Source organism: Vigna angularis, chromosome 7, assembly GCF_016808095.1.
Source record: "Vigna angularis cultivar LongXiaoDou No.4 chromosome 7, ASM1680809v1, whole genome shotgun sequence".
Taxonomy (NCBI): domain Eukaryota; kingdom Viridiplantae; phylum Streptophyta; class Magnoliopsida; order Fabales; family Fabaceae; genus Vigna; species Vigna angularis.
This window is the reverse complement of record NC_068976.1, coordinates 31,894,863-31,908,696: the sequence shown is the minus strand read 5'-3', so window position 1 is coordinate 31,908,696 and position 13,834 is coordinate 31,894,863.

Genomic DNA, 13,834 nt, shown 5'->3' with positions numbered 1-13,834 from the left:
ACACTCTACCACTTCTAGTCACAACAGTTTTACATTCCTTTCCAAGATTATCATGTTTCATTTCATCAACTATTTTCTCAACATAGACCTCCATTTTTTTAAATGCAGCATCCACATTATGACAATAAGACGCATTTGTTTTTAAGAATCTCTGGAAAGTCTCTTCAAGCGTTGTTGTTTTCTCAACTAGAGTAGATTGCATCTGCCATTTTTGGTGCTCTTGAACCATTGAAACCTGTTGTACTTCCTGTGGTATTTGAGAAAGTTGCATGGTTACTTCTTCAAGCTGTTGAGAGATAATTCTGTTTTGGATAAGCAAGGCCTCATTTAATTGTAACAACTCCTTCTGACTAGGGTCTTCTTTTTCAATATTGAGTTCGTTGTCACTAGTAGCCATATTTTCAATAAGTTCAGTTGCTTCCTCTGGAGTTTTCCATTTAATATTGCCTCCTGCTGAGGCCTTCAGCATCATCTTGGTTTGTGAACCAAGCCCTCCAAGGAAAGTTAGGACTACTTCTTCTTCTTTGAAACCATGCATGGGAGTTTTACGTAACAAGCTTTTATACCTGTCCCATGCATGCCCCAGTGATTCTTCCATGCCCTGCTTGAATGAAGAAATCTCTTGCTTGCCTTTGGTCACCTTAGATTGTGGGAAGTATTTGTTTAAAAATTTTGTAACCACTGCTTCCCACTCTGTGAAACTTTCTTCTGGAAAAGAGTTCAACCAAAGCTTAGCGTTGCCTCCCAATGAGAAAGGAAACAAGCTAAGTTTGATAGCTTCGTCTGGCACCCCATTAATCTTGACCGTGTTGCAAATCTCGTTAAAGGTAGTAAGGTGCTCATATGGGCTTTCATGAGATAACCCATTAAATTGATTACTCTTCACCAGTTGAATTAGTGCTGGTTTGACCTCCATATTGGCTGCATTGACTCTAGGTCTAGCTATGCTGTTAAAGTGCTGAGGTCCAGCAATATTAGTGTAATCTCCAAGAGTTCTTCTAGCATTGTTATTCTCCATACTTCCTGTGCTATGAACAGAACCTTGTGGTGATGTTTGTAGGAGAGTTTCTGGAGAAGGGAAAAGTTCTCTAGACGTTCTGATTCTTCTCCTCCTTCTACTCTCTTCTAGACCTTCAAGAAGAGGTTCTGTTGTTTTCTTACTCCTAGTTCCAATTGCCTCCTGCATACACAAGAAAACAAAACCCTAGAAAAGATTTGTTAGCACAAAAAGATATAGAAGAAGATATATATTCAGAAGATAAAAAGATTTAGAAGATAGAATCAAATAAGATAGAATAAAATAAAACCTAATCTAAAAAATAAAATCTAAACAAATAAAATCAAATCAAATCTAACCTAATCAAATAAAATAAAATAAAATAAAAACAGAAAAATAAAAACAGAAATTCAAAATTAAAGTCAAAGATAATCAATAATCACACAAATTAACTAGTTAAACCACGAGTCCCCGGCAACGGCGCCAAAAACTTGATGGACAAATTTGTAAGCACCAAAATATGATGTCACAAACTTGTTTCACAATCGGCAAGTATGACCGAATCGTTCAAGTAATAAACTTGGTAAGACCAAGTATCGTTCTTCCCAAAGGACTCACGGCCTAGTTTAGTTGTGTGGTTTCTTGATTAACTAAGACTTACAAACGAAATATTTGGATTATATTATGCAAAAGACGAAAATTAAATATGTATGCATGAAGTTTGATCAATGGCAAAGACAAAAGATAAACACTTTCAATGGAATATATGAATGAATATGTTGTTGGGGGTCAATTTCATCTCATCCACTCTCATACATTTTAGGAATTCAACATTCAAATCATCATTGTTAATGCCACTCTCTAAAGTACCATTCTAGATGGCTTCTCCCTAATCACGAGTTCATACAATTCCTAGCATTCCTAATGATTAGTTCATAAGTGCAGGAGCTTAACGACAACCAATATAATATTGGGAGAAATTCCCCGGATCTAGACTTCCCCGTACGTGTCCGTATCGACAAAACCAATAATCATGCATTAGAATGAGTTAAACAATGCAAGCATTAAGCAAAGAGGAAAAACCCTAACTAATGATGAAAGAAAGCATAAGTCTTAATTTAAATATGCAAGCATAAATTCCATATATGAGAGCTTCAAGAGATTACATTGATTCCCCAACAAACATACAAGGTTTAGTTCACCATATTCATGGTGAACCTAGATGAATTACAATGAAAGTATGAAAGAATAAACCCTGAAAAGGTGAAGAGGTAGCCTGAGCATCCAAGATCCTCCTTCAAAGGGGTGGAAGAGAGAGTGTTTTTCTTCGTTCTGCTAAAGATACCTAACCCTAGGAACCCCTAAAGCTTATATATCATTCGTAAATTACAAAAAGTCAAGCCCAAGCCCATTAAAGTGTCGCTCAGCGGTGATTGCGCGTCTCGTTTTCTCCCCTCAGCGGCCATTTTGCCCCTCAGCGGGCCTCCCGCAACCTCTTGAGTACCGCTCAGCGGTAAAATGCCGCTGAGCGGTGACTTCGGCTTCTCCTTTTTCACTCTTTGATTCCTTTTCTGATTCCCTCTCTCTCATTCTTCACTTCTTTCACTAAATTCACCTTAAAACCTGCACAAAAACACTGAAATCAAGCATAAACCTGTCCAACTCTCTTATTTTTGAAAATATGGATAAAAGTATGATTTCAAGCTAGTTTCTAAGTCTAAAGGTTGCTTTTAGTATCAATTTTAAGCATGAAAATAACAGTTTTTCAACTGTTATCACAACCACATTTTCAAAACTGAATTTAAAATCTCGTTATCATCAATTTTTCATGAGAAAGGAGGACATTGAGAAGACTGCTTTTCGAACCCATGAAGGCCATTATGAGATTTTGGTTATGCCTTTTGGCTTGACTAATGCTTCAGCCCCTTTTCAGGCTTTAATGAATCAGATTCTTAAACCATTTTTAAGGAAGTTTTTCATTATTTTTTTTATGATATATTGATTTATAGCCCTACTATGGCTACTCATGTGTCTCATCTACAGGAGGTTTTAAAGTTGTTGTAGTGTCATCAATTAAAACTTAATCATAAGAAGTGTATATTTGGCCAACTACAACTAGAGTATTTAGGTCACATCGTTTCCAAGGATGGTGTGGCTACAAATCCAACTAAACAAACTAGAAGCTATGACCAATTGGCTAATGCTAAGGCTTTGAGGGAATTTTTTGGGTTAACCGGATATTATAGAAGATTTGTGAAAGGGTTTGGTCAAATTGCCAAATCTTTCACACAGTTATTAACTAAGGAGGGTTTTTGTTGGACATTTGAGGCTTAACGGGCATTTGACGCATTGAAAGGTGTTGTTTCTAAATTGACAGTATTGGTTGTTTTAGATTTTTCCAAATCTTTCACCTTGGAAACAGATGCATCTAGCAAAGGATTGGGGACTGTTTTATTGCAGGAGGGTCGGCCTTTGGCCTTTTGGAGTCAAGCCTTGTTCGACAAGGGTCAGCAAAAATCAGTGTATGAGCAAGATTGATGGTTATAGTCCAAGTAGTTCATAAATGGAAACACTACCTCATGGTAGTCATTTTGTTATCTTTACAAACCAAAAGAGCCTGAAATTTCTCACTAACTTACTAACAAAACAACAATTTAAATGGGATTCCTAGCTAATTGGCTATGATTTTGAGATATGTTTTCACCCTAGCAAGGAGAATCACGTGGTTGATGCTTTGTCCAAGAGACAATATTTTATGGTTGTTTCTTTGTTTCAAATGGATGAATGGAAGACTTAGGAAATTGAAGTCCAACACGATCCCAAGCTAGTTTCTCTCATCCAAGAATTTTTGTTAAATCCAAAAGCTCGTGAGGGGTATGAGTGTAAAAAGGAAGGTTGTTCTACCATGGGACATTGGTGTTACCTAGGAACTTTTCTCACATTCCTAGTATCATCAAGGAGCTACATGAGTCTCCCATAGAACGCCGCAACGGGTACTTTAGAACTTTTAAAAGAGTATCATGGGTACTCTATTGGGAAGGGATGAAGCGAGATATCAAGGAGTTTGTAATGCAGTGTGCAATATGCCAATACAATAAAATAGAGACATTGGCCCATGCATATCTGTTACAACCACTACCCATTCCTACATAGATCTGGTTAGATATTTCTATGGATTTTATTGGGGGTTTACCTAAGGTACAAAGCAAGGATACTATCTTGGTTGTGGTGGATCCTCTTACCAAATATGCCTGTTTTTTTGCACTCGCTCATCCTTTTATAGCAATTCAAGTGGCTAACTTATTCATCAAAGAAGTGGTAAAACTCCATGGGTTCCCTTCCACAATAGTATATGACCGTGAAAAGCTTTTTCTAAGCATTTTTTGGCATGAATTATTTAGACAAGCTGGCACTAAGCTGAAGTTTAGCACAACCTACCATCCCCAATCAAACAGCCAAACAGCGGTTGTTAATCGTTGTTTGGAGACTTATCTAAGGTGTATGATAGGGTCTCAACTCTGAAAATGGCCACAATGGTTTCCATGGGCTGAATTATGGTTTAATACCAATTATAGTGTCTCTACAAAAATGATCCCTTTCAAAGCTCTCTATGGTCGTGACCCTCCATTAATTTTCAAGGGTAATACTATTCCATCTAAATTTCAAAGTGTTAACCAACTCCAACAGGAACGTGATTCACTCTTACAGGGGTTACGGGCAAATCTATGCAAAGGCCAACAGCAGAATCGAGTTCAAGCTATTAAGCATAGGTAGAAGGTGGAGTTTCATATTGGTGACTAGGTTTATCTTAAATTGCAGCCTTATAGATTAAAGTCCTTGGTAAGACGACCAAATGAAAAATTAAGCCTAAGGTTCTATGGCCCCTACAAGGTGCTGAAACGTATAGGGGTAATTGCTTACAAGTTAGAACTTCCTGCTCTAGAATTCATCCAATCTTCCATGTCTCTCTCCTCAAGCGTGTAATCCAACCTACAACTCCTATTCAGGCCCTCCCATCTGCACTAACAGAGGAATTAATCCTTGATGTTTCTCCCTAAGCTCTTTTGGATACCCGATTCAATAACGATGGTGACTTGGAGGTTTTAATCTAGTGACAACATCTCCCCTCTTTTGAAAATAATTGGGAAGCAAAAATTACCATCAGCAAGGAGTTTCCTGCTTTTCACCTTGAGGACAAGGTGAAACTTCATGGAAGGGGTATTGATAGGTTTAGTGTCCAGGTTTATGTGAGAAGAAATAAAGGAGGCAAGTAGTTATAACATCTTAGTAAGTAGTTATAATCTCTTGCATTTGTGTTGTGTAATTATCTTTTATATTTTCTTTATGTTAGATGAAGGTAGGCAATTTTTTAGTTGGTTGTAAAAGGGAAATTATGGAGAGACCGGTCCTCTCGAAAGACCTGGAGCATTGTATGTTGAAGTTCTTCTATTTTTATCACTTGGGTATAACAGTTGTGGTTTCTAATTAAGTTCTTCTGAGTAATCTATTTTTACATCTATTTAGTGAATTTTGGATACCTATCAGGAGGACATTATTATTTATATCATGAGGAGACTAGCTACAAATAGAACAAAGACGACATCATATGAAGGCTTAATCTGCCCCAAAGTTCTAAACAGACTTCAAAAGGAATCATGATTAACGAAGTATCGGGTACCAAGGTAAGTTTAAGTAACTTAATTTTGTCATCAAGGAACTTTAAGTATCTCAATTTGGTCATATTTTCTGTAGAATTAGTCTCAATTAGGTCCATAATTCATAAATTAATATTCTTTTAGATCTATTAATCATAGTTGAATTGTGATTTTATATATACATGGTAAGTGGTCATCAGACAAATTATTTCAAGTCAGGCACACATCTCAATTTGGGGAACAATTTGTTGTTAACATTGAAAAAATGAAATGCACATGTAGAAAATAGAGTATAAGTGAAATTCCTTGCTTCAATTAAACTTCTCAATTTAAATGGAGAAGACTTCATTTCCCAATGGTTTAGGAAGTCACCATGAAGAAACCTGTAAGTCAATCATATACCATATCAATGGTCAACATGGGTGGGAAATTAGTCCATATCCATATGTATTTCCCCCAAACAAAAGAGTATTGCTAGGAAGGCCTAAGAAAAAGAGAAGACTAGAGGCTTGAGAGATAAAGAAGGATGATACTAAATTAAGAAAGAGTGGGTTCAAAACAAGTATGTGTTGTCTATAGGGAAATTGGACACAACAAAACTTCTTGCCCGTAAATAAGTCAACAAGAATAGACTGATAAAATCCATCGCCAATCTCCAGCTCAACAAACTGAATTAACAATATCTCCATCAACATAGTTTAATACACAACTAGTGCCACTAATAAAAGCAATTAACTCTAGTGAGCAATCATCCTATTTTTCTATCATTCCTCCTCAACAACTCTCAAGAGACATACCAAACATCAAACACAAACTAAAGGCTAGGACGGGATGTCTTTCAAAGCCATGGCCTTGGACCTACAACATTTATTTTGCGGCTCGGTTAGCATGCTTATTTTGTGACACTTAGTTTGATGTATTTACTTTGTGCATCAGGAGGGGATGTATTTTGATGTGTTACTTTATGCCTTTGTTAAACTATATTAATAGCTTCACTTTGATCGTTAAGTACAATTGCTGGTGTTTCCTTAGTTTGATGTGGCTCTATTAGCACATTTATTTTGTGGACCCTTAGTTTGATGTATTTACTTTGTGCATGTATTTCCTTAGGTATTTCCTTTGTGCATCAAGAGGAGATGTATTTTGATGTGTTAGTTTATGCCTTTACTAGCTTTATTTTGATGTTGTCATTAAGTATAATTGTTGTAGTTACTTTTTTTTGGTAGATAATGAAATTTCAGTTGATGGACCAATATGTATTGTTTCTTGATATACAATAATTTCTTTTTAGCTTTAATAGATTCCAAACACAATGTTTTAACAATTATCTCATTAATTGAATCAAATACAACTTTTTACAACAGATCATAGAATTTTCAACAACATTGATATTACAATTATATTAACTACACATACAACAATTATCATTCCTATTGTTGATAGGGGGAGCAATATGCATGCTAAACTCAAGTCCTTATATAGTTTCTGTTTTTTATGATAACAACACATGTTGTAGCTTTTGATGTTGCAAACACATATGTTTTCATGATTGCAACATATTGGTTGATTTGCATACTTACTATGATTATACATGTGTTTACATCTATTGTATGCATACTTATACCTCGATATGTGAAAATCACTTGCACAATGTATTATCTGTATGCAGTAATCGATTAGAGAGGTTATGTAATCAATTAAGTTCATCATATACCATTTGCTTAAACTGGTGCAAGCTACAAGTTTTAGCCGATTACATTATGTGCATAATTGAGTAAAACTCGTGCCTTTGCAATACATCATTTTGAATTGTGCTGTGATGATCTTTATGTTGAAAATGTTTTCAATATGTCTAAGTGTTGTACTTAATCGATTACACATTTTATGTAATCAATTAAGTTTATTATACATTGAAAATTGTTTATTGATAAGTCTTAACTGTCTCAACGGTCATATTTTCATATGTTTTGACTTACATGATATACTTAATCGATTACATTATGTGCTTAATCTGTTAAATCTGTTTGAATGTATTTCAGGTGTAACTCTGTTACTAATGTAACCGATTACATTATTATTGTAATCGATTAGATTGCGTCAATTATGAGAAAACTATAAATTGACGCATTGCATATTGCATGAAAGACTTTTGATCATTCTAAACTTTCATATCTGATATTTGGTGAATTGAGAAAAGCTTTGTAGGTGTGGTAAGACGCTCCAAGATTTGGATCATTCTATACTTGAAGGTTTCTTGAAAAAAAAAATTGGGTTTTCATTGTTGATCAACTACTGCACTACTGAGGTGTATCTTTACTGATCAAATTTCGTTTTTAGTAATCTTGGATTGTGTTGTTCCCTGTGCGTGCAGCCAGGAAGAAGAGCGTGGATTTCTTGGTACTTTGACAGGTGTCTCAAAGGGTGATTGCAGAAGAGGATTGTTCTTGTTGCATGGTTTTCTTGTTGACTATATTAGATTAGTGAGTTAGAGAGGTGGTTACACTTGAGAGGTGATATCTGTAAAGCCGTATTGTAAAAACTCAGGATCTTTATAGTGCAATTGGCTTTCAATCTCAGGTTGATTGAAAGGACAATAGATGTAGTTATTGAGGTCGAACCAGTATAAACCTTGTTGTTGTATTTCTTTCCTTATCTCTTTTACTTTCATTGCATACGCATTATTGCTTGGATTTCAAGAAAGATTAAAGATCATTCAAATTTTTTTAAAAGATTTAAAAAGTAATTATTTTTATTGATCACCAATTCACCCCACCCCCCTTTGGTAAGAGAAACAAGGCACTTCTTTTCTTACAATTGGCACCAGAGCTGGTTTTCAAAAATTACTCAAAAAATAATCGATTACATTTTTTGTGAAATCGATTAATTGATCCTGATGGCCTCTATTTCTCAGACCTTCAGTGAAGGTTCTTCTACAAACAGACATCCTCTGTTTGCGGGAGAGAATTATCCTTTTTGGAAAATTAGAATGAGAATCTTTCTTGAATCTGTAGATAAGGGCATATGGGATGTTGTGATTAATGGTCCTTTTGAGCTTAGAAAAATAGTTGTCTGAAACCTGTTTTGAAAAACTTTTCTGAGTGGAATCAAGAGGAAAATAGAAGGGCTCAATATGATATAAAAGCTAGAAATGTTATTTCCTCTACATTTACTATTGATGAGTTTTTCAGGGTATCAAATTGCAAAAGCACAAAGGAAATGTGGGAAGTCCTAGAAGTGACTCATGAAGGAACCCATGAGGTGAAAAAAGCTAGAAAGAATTCTCTAATCCAGGAATACGAGATGTCCAGGATGAAGGCTGGAGAGAATATCTATCATGTACAGAAAAGATTCACCCACATAGTAAACCATCTAATTGCACTTGGCAAAGTATTTGAGAAAGAAGAAATCAACGTAAAGATCTTGAAGAGCCTTCACAGAAGCTGGCAACCAAAGGTAACAACTATTTCTAAATCAAGAGATCTCACTACAATGAATATGGCCACACTTTTTGGCAAGCTTAGGGAACACGAATTGGAGCTAGGAAGGTTGAGAGAGGAAGAGGATATTGAACCAAAGCAGTCCATTGCTCTCAAAGTATCCAGTAAAAAAGCCTCAAGAAGCCACGAGTCTGATGTTGATTCTGATACATACATTCTAGAAAAAGAAGTGATGAACATGATGGTAAATAAATTTACAAAGTTCATGAAAAATAGAAATGTTGTATCTGATTTTGCATGCAACTCTAGAGGAGGCAAAAGAAAAGGAAAAGATGCAACTCTCACGTGTTGTGGATGCGGAAAAGAGGAACACATCAAGCCTAACTGTCCAACCTTGAAATTGAAGCATAAATCTAAAGAAAGGTTCAACCAGGACAGAAGAAAGAACAAGCAAAAGAAGGCATATATTGCTTGGGAAAACAATGACTCTAAAGATTCATCCAATGATTAAGACAACCATAGTCTAGAGGAGTAGACAAATTTGTATCTCATGGTTGGATCAATGTGTTCAGAAAGCAGCAACACCAGTTTTGAGGATGACCCTATAGAGGTCAGATACGATCAGTTTTAGATGCCTTCCAGAAAATTCATGCAGAAGCTATGAAACTTCAATATAAGGTTAATCGATGAAACTGTGAAAGAAAAGACTATGAATATAGAATCAATAACCTTGTTGAAGACAATGATAAACTAAAATCTGAACTTGATAAAACTTTACAATTTTTTGTTAATGTAAAATCTAAAGCTAAAGATTGTAAAAAGGATTGCATGGATTGTCATGCTTATCTGAAAATAATCAATTATCTAACTAATACACTAGTAAAATTTCAGGTGTAACTCTATTACTAATGTAACCGATTACATTATTATTGTAATTGATTAGATTGTGTATGTTATGAGAAAACTATAAATTGACGCATTGCACATTCATGAAAGACTTTTGATAATTCTAAACTTTCATATTTGATACTTGGTGAATTGAGAAAAGCTTTGCAGGTGTGCTAAGACGCTCCAAGAAACAAGATACATAGAAGTTGATAATCTTGAAGGTTTCTTGAAGAACGGGTATGGGTTTTCATTACTGATCAACTACTGCACTACTGAGGTGTACTCTTTACTGATCAGATTTCGTTTTTAGGAATCTTGGATTGTGTTGTTCCCTATGCATGCGGTCAGGAAGAAAAGTGTGGAGTTCTTGATACTTTTAGAGGTGTCTCAAAGGATGACTGCAGAAGAGGACTATTTTTGCTGCATGGTTATGTTGTTGACTATATTAGATTAATGAGTTAGAGAGGTGGTTACACTTGAGAGGTGATCTCTATAAAGCCTTGTTGTAAAAATTCATATCTTTATAGTGCAGTTGGCTTTCAATCTAAGGTTGATTGAAAGGACACTGGATGTAGGCATTGAAGCCGAACCAATATAGACCTTATGTTTGTATTTCTTTCCTTATCTCTTTTATTTTCATTGCATGCACATTATTGCTTGGATTTCAAGAAAGATTAAAGATCATTCAAAGTTTCTAAAAAGACTTAAAAAGTATTTTTTTTTATTGACCACCAATTCAACCATCCCCCCCCCCCCCCCCCCCCCCCCCCCCCGTCCTCTTGGTAAGAGAAACAAGGCACTTCTTTTCTTACACCTATTAATATTGTTGAGATTGTTGATAGGGGAGTACTTATTTAGCTGAACCTACAATCTCAAAGCTTCTGGTTTTTTATGATGACAACATAATTAATAACACATGTGATGTTTATGTATTACATGTTATATTACTTACATGCTATGTGTTTTAATCATTATGTAAATCCGTTTAAAGCATTGAGAACATGATTGTGTTGATACATTGCATTTCACTATGCTATATAATTGATTTTATTGGTGAATGCATGTCTGATGTTTTATAGAAGGAAAACCACAAGCACTTATGTTAAACTTTTAATTGTGTGGCAAAACAGCAGTTTTAAGTCGACTTCATTGTGGGGTGAGTCGATTAAAACTCGTGTCTTTGCACAAATCATTTTCAAAGGGTGCTGTGAGGATTTTCAAAGTTAAAGTTTTTCAAAACTTTGTTTAACTGTGTTATATAGTCGATTACATGCAACATGCATTCGACTAAGTTTGTTATAGTTTTGAAATTCAGTTAATGCTTGAATTAAATGTTACAACGGCTATATTTTTAAATATGTTGACCAAGCATTAAATGAGATTCGACTGCATTAATTGTACATTCAATTAACTGCATTGATTGTTGCTAACTGCTATAACAGAATTGCTATATTCGACTGCATTAGTAGCTAAGTCAATTAAAATGCATCTGAATTGTGAAAATCTATAAATTGACGTGAATTTGATTTCTGTAAGAACTTTTGTGAATCTAACAGTTTGTGATATCTTTTGTAGAGAGTGCATTCTTACAGAAAGAGTGAAAAAGCTCCAAGAAATAAGAAGTGACCGTGGCAATCATCTACTTGTGGATTCTTGAAAAGCAAGTTAACTGCACGTACAAAGGTTGATCATTTCTGCACATTGGGTGTAACTGAGAGATCAGAGACTACAATATTGTGAAGATTGGATTGAGGTTCCCTGTGGTGATTACGAAAGAAGAGCGTGTTACGTTCTTGACTTTGAGGGTGGCTCAAAAGGTTTGGACTGTAGGAGAGGGGATTCTTGCTGCTAGTCTGTTTGTATATGCCTATATTTTGATTAGAGGGTTAGAGAGGTGTTTTATATTTTTGACGTGGAGGTCTCTATAAAAGCCTTGTTGTAAAAACCTTGATCATATAACGCATTTACTTCCTGTAGTGGAAGGACACTGGATGTAGGCTTGACCGAACAAATATAAAAACTCAACGTTTGATCTTTCTATCCCTACACTCTTTTTATTTAGTCGACTTCTTACTTTATTTAATCGATTTAATTTCCGTTGCATAAACAAATCTTTTTTCTTGTGTTTCAAGAAAGCTTTCAAAAGCATCCACTTTGCGAAGAAGATTTAAAAAAAACATTATTTTTACATTTCACCAATAGCAAATCAGTTTTACACCCAACCTCCTCACTCCATCACCATGAGAAGACATGTTAGAATTTTGCATCTCCCGATCATTACATGTGTAAGACGAATAAGAATGAGAGTGAGACATATCTCAGTTGAATAATGAAAAACAGAAAAAACTTCTTATTTCAAAGTTTGTACCTTTAAATGTTAGGACAAATACAATAATATCTTAAAAGGATAGATTAAACATGTTAATTACAACAAATTTTAAAATAAAATGATACGTAATAATTTGTCTAATATTACAACTCATAAAATCTAAACTCCATTTCACTCAAATTAACATAAAGGACCTATTTGATATATATATATATATATATATATATATATATATATATATATATATATATATATATATATATATATATATATATATATATATATATATATGTTTGAACCAGTGTTAATATAGGAAACATCTTCTACCAATATGTCCATAATAATAAAATAAATATTTAATTGTATGCTAGATAATGTAAAACTGTCATGTAAGTAAAGAAAACATGTTATGCATATCATGCATACATTTAAAACACAATAAACTGTAAAGTCTATTTGATGGAAAATGCGTGTTGCCATGTACATAAAACCAAAATTACCATTGACATTCAATTTGATAAATTCTTAATGTATAATAACAGAAAATGAGTAAATGACAGAACATCATCTTAATAGTCTTTGACCTTAATTTGTGTCACTTTAACCTGGTTGCGACTTAAGAACCAGATTTTTTTAGGAAGTTTTAAATACTAAAAAAAGTCCATTTTAATAATAGACACCTTAGGAAAGTCATTTGATTTTTATTTTTTAGTTTTAATTTGAACTAAGGGGTTAAAAGCACCATTGCAATATAAATAAATAACCCTGTATTTGTTGTTATGCTCTCAAGTTTTCAAATTCAGAGAGATGATATTTTATGCTAAAGAGAAGAACATTTTGATGTTGATAATAAGTTCAACTGACTAATAAATGGACCATTGGAATAGAGTTCCCATAAAATAGGAAACATTTTAAAACTTAAAATATACCCTTAATAAAAACAGAGGACATTTGCCCTTAAAATTTGAAATGCATACCTGCACAACATTCTTCTCATAAAATTGGAGAATAATTAACAACCTTTTCAAATGCAACCAATTAACCACCAAATCACTTCTGCAAAATATGATCAGTGGTGAAACAATTATACTAGATAAAAATATAATGTTCATCTCCATCTCCATGCATCTAATCGATGATAAAAATTAAATATGAACCTAAGTATGTCATTCCAACTTAACATATAGAAGGGAAAGAAAAAAAAAAGTAGCATAAGCATGAATTTATTTTACAAAATTTTAAAACTTTTTACAAATGATCTATTTATAATTCTCAAAATATTAGCAAAAATGAAGCAGAAAAGTACACTTTATGCAATATCAATTCTGAAGCCCCATATAAGATGCTGTTCTCATTTTTGTTTCTGGCTAAACTTCTATTTTATTTTTAACATTCAGAAATAAAATATTTAGCTTTTGGCAGTTTAAGCAATGAAAAAGTATAGAGATTGCGTGACCGTGTGTGTTGATTAGAACAGATTGTGATGAATAAACAATTTGTGTTGAGCAAGAGTGAAGTACTTTACTCA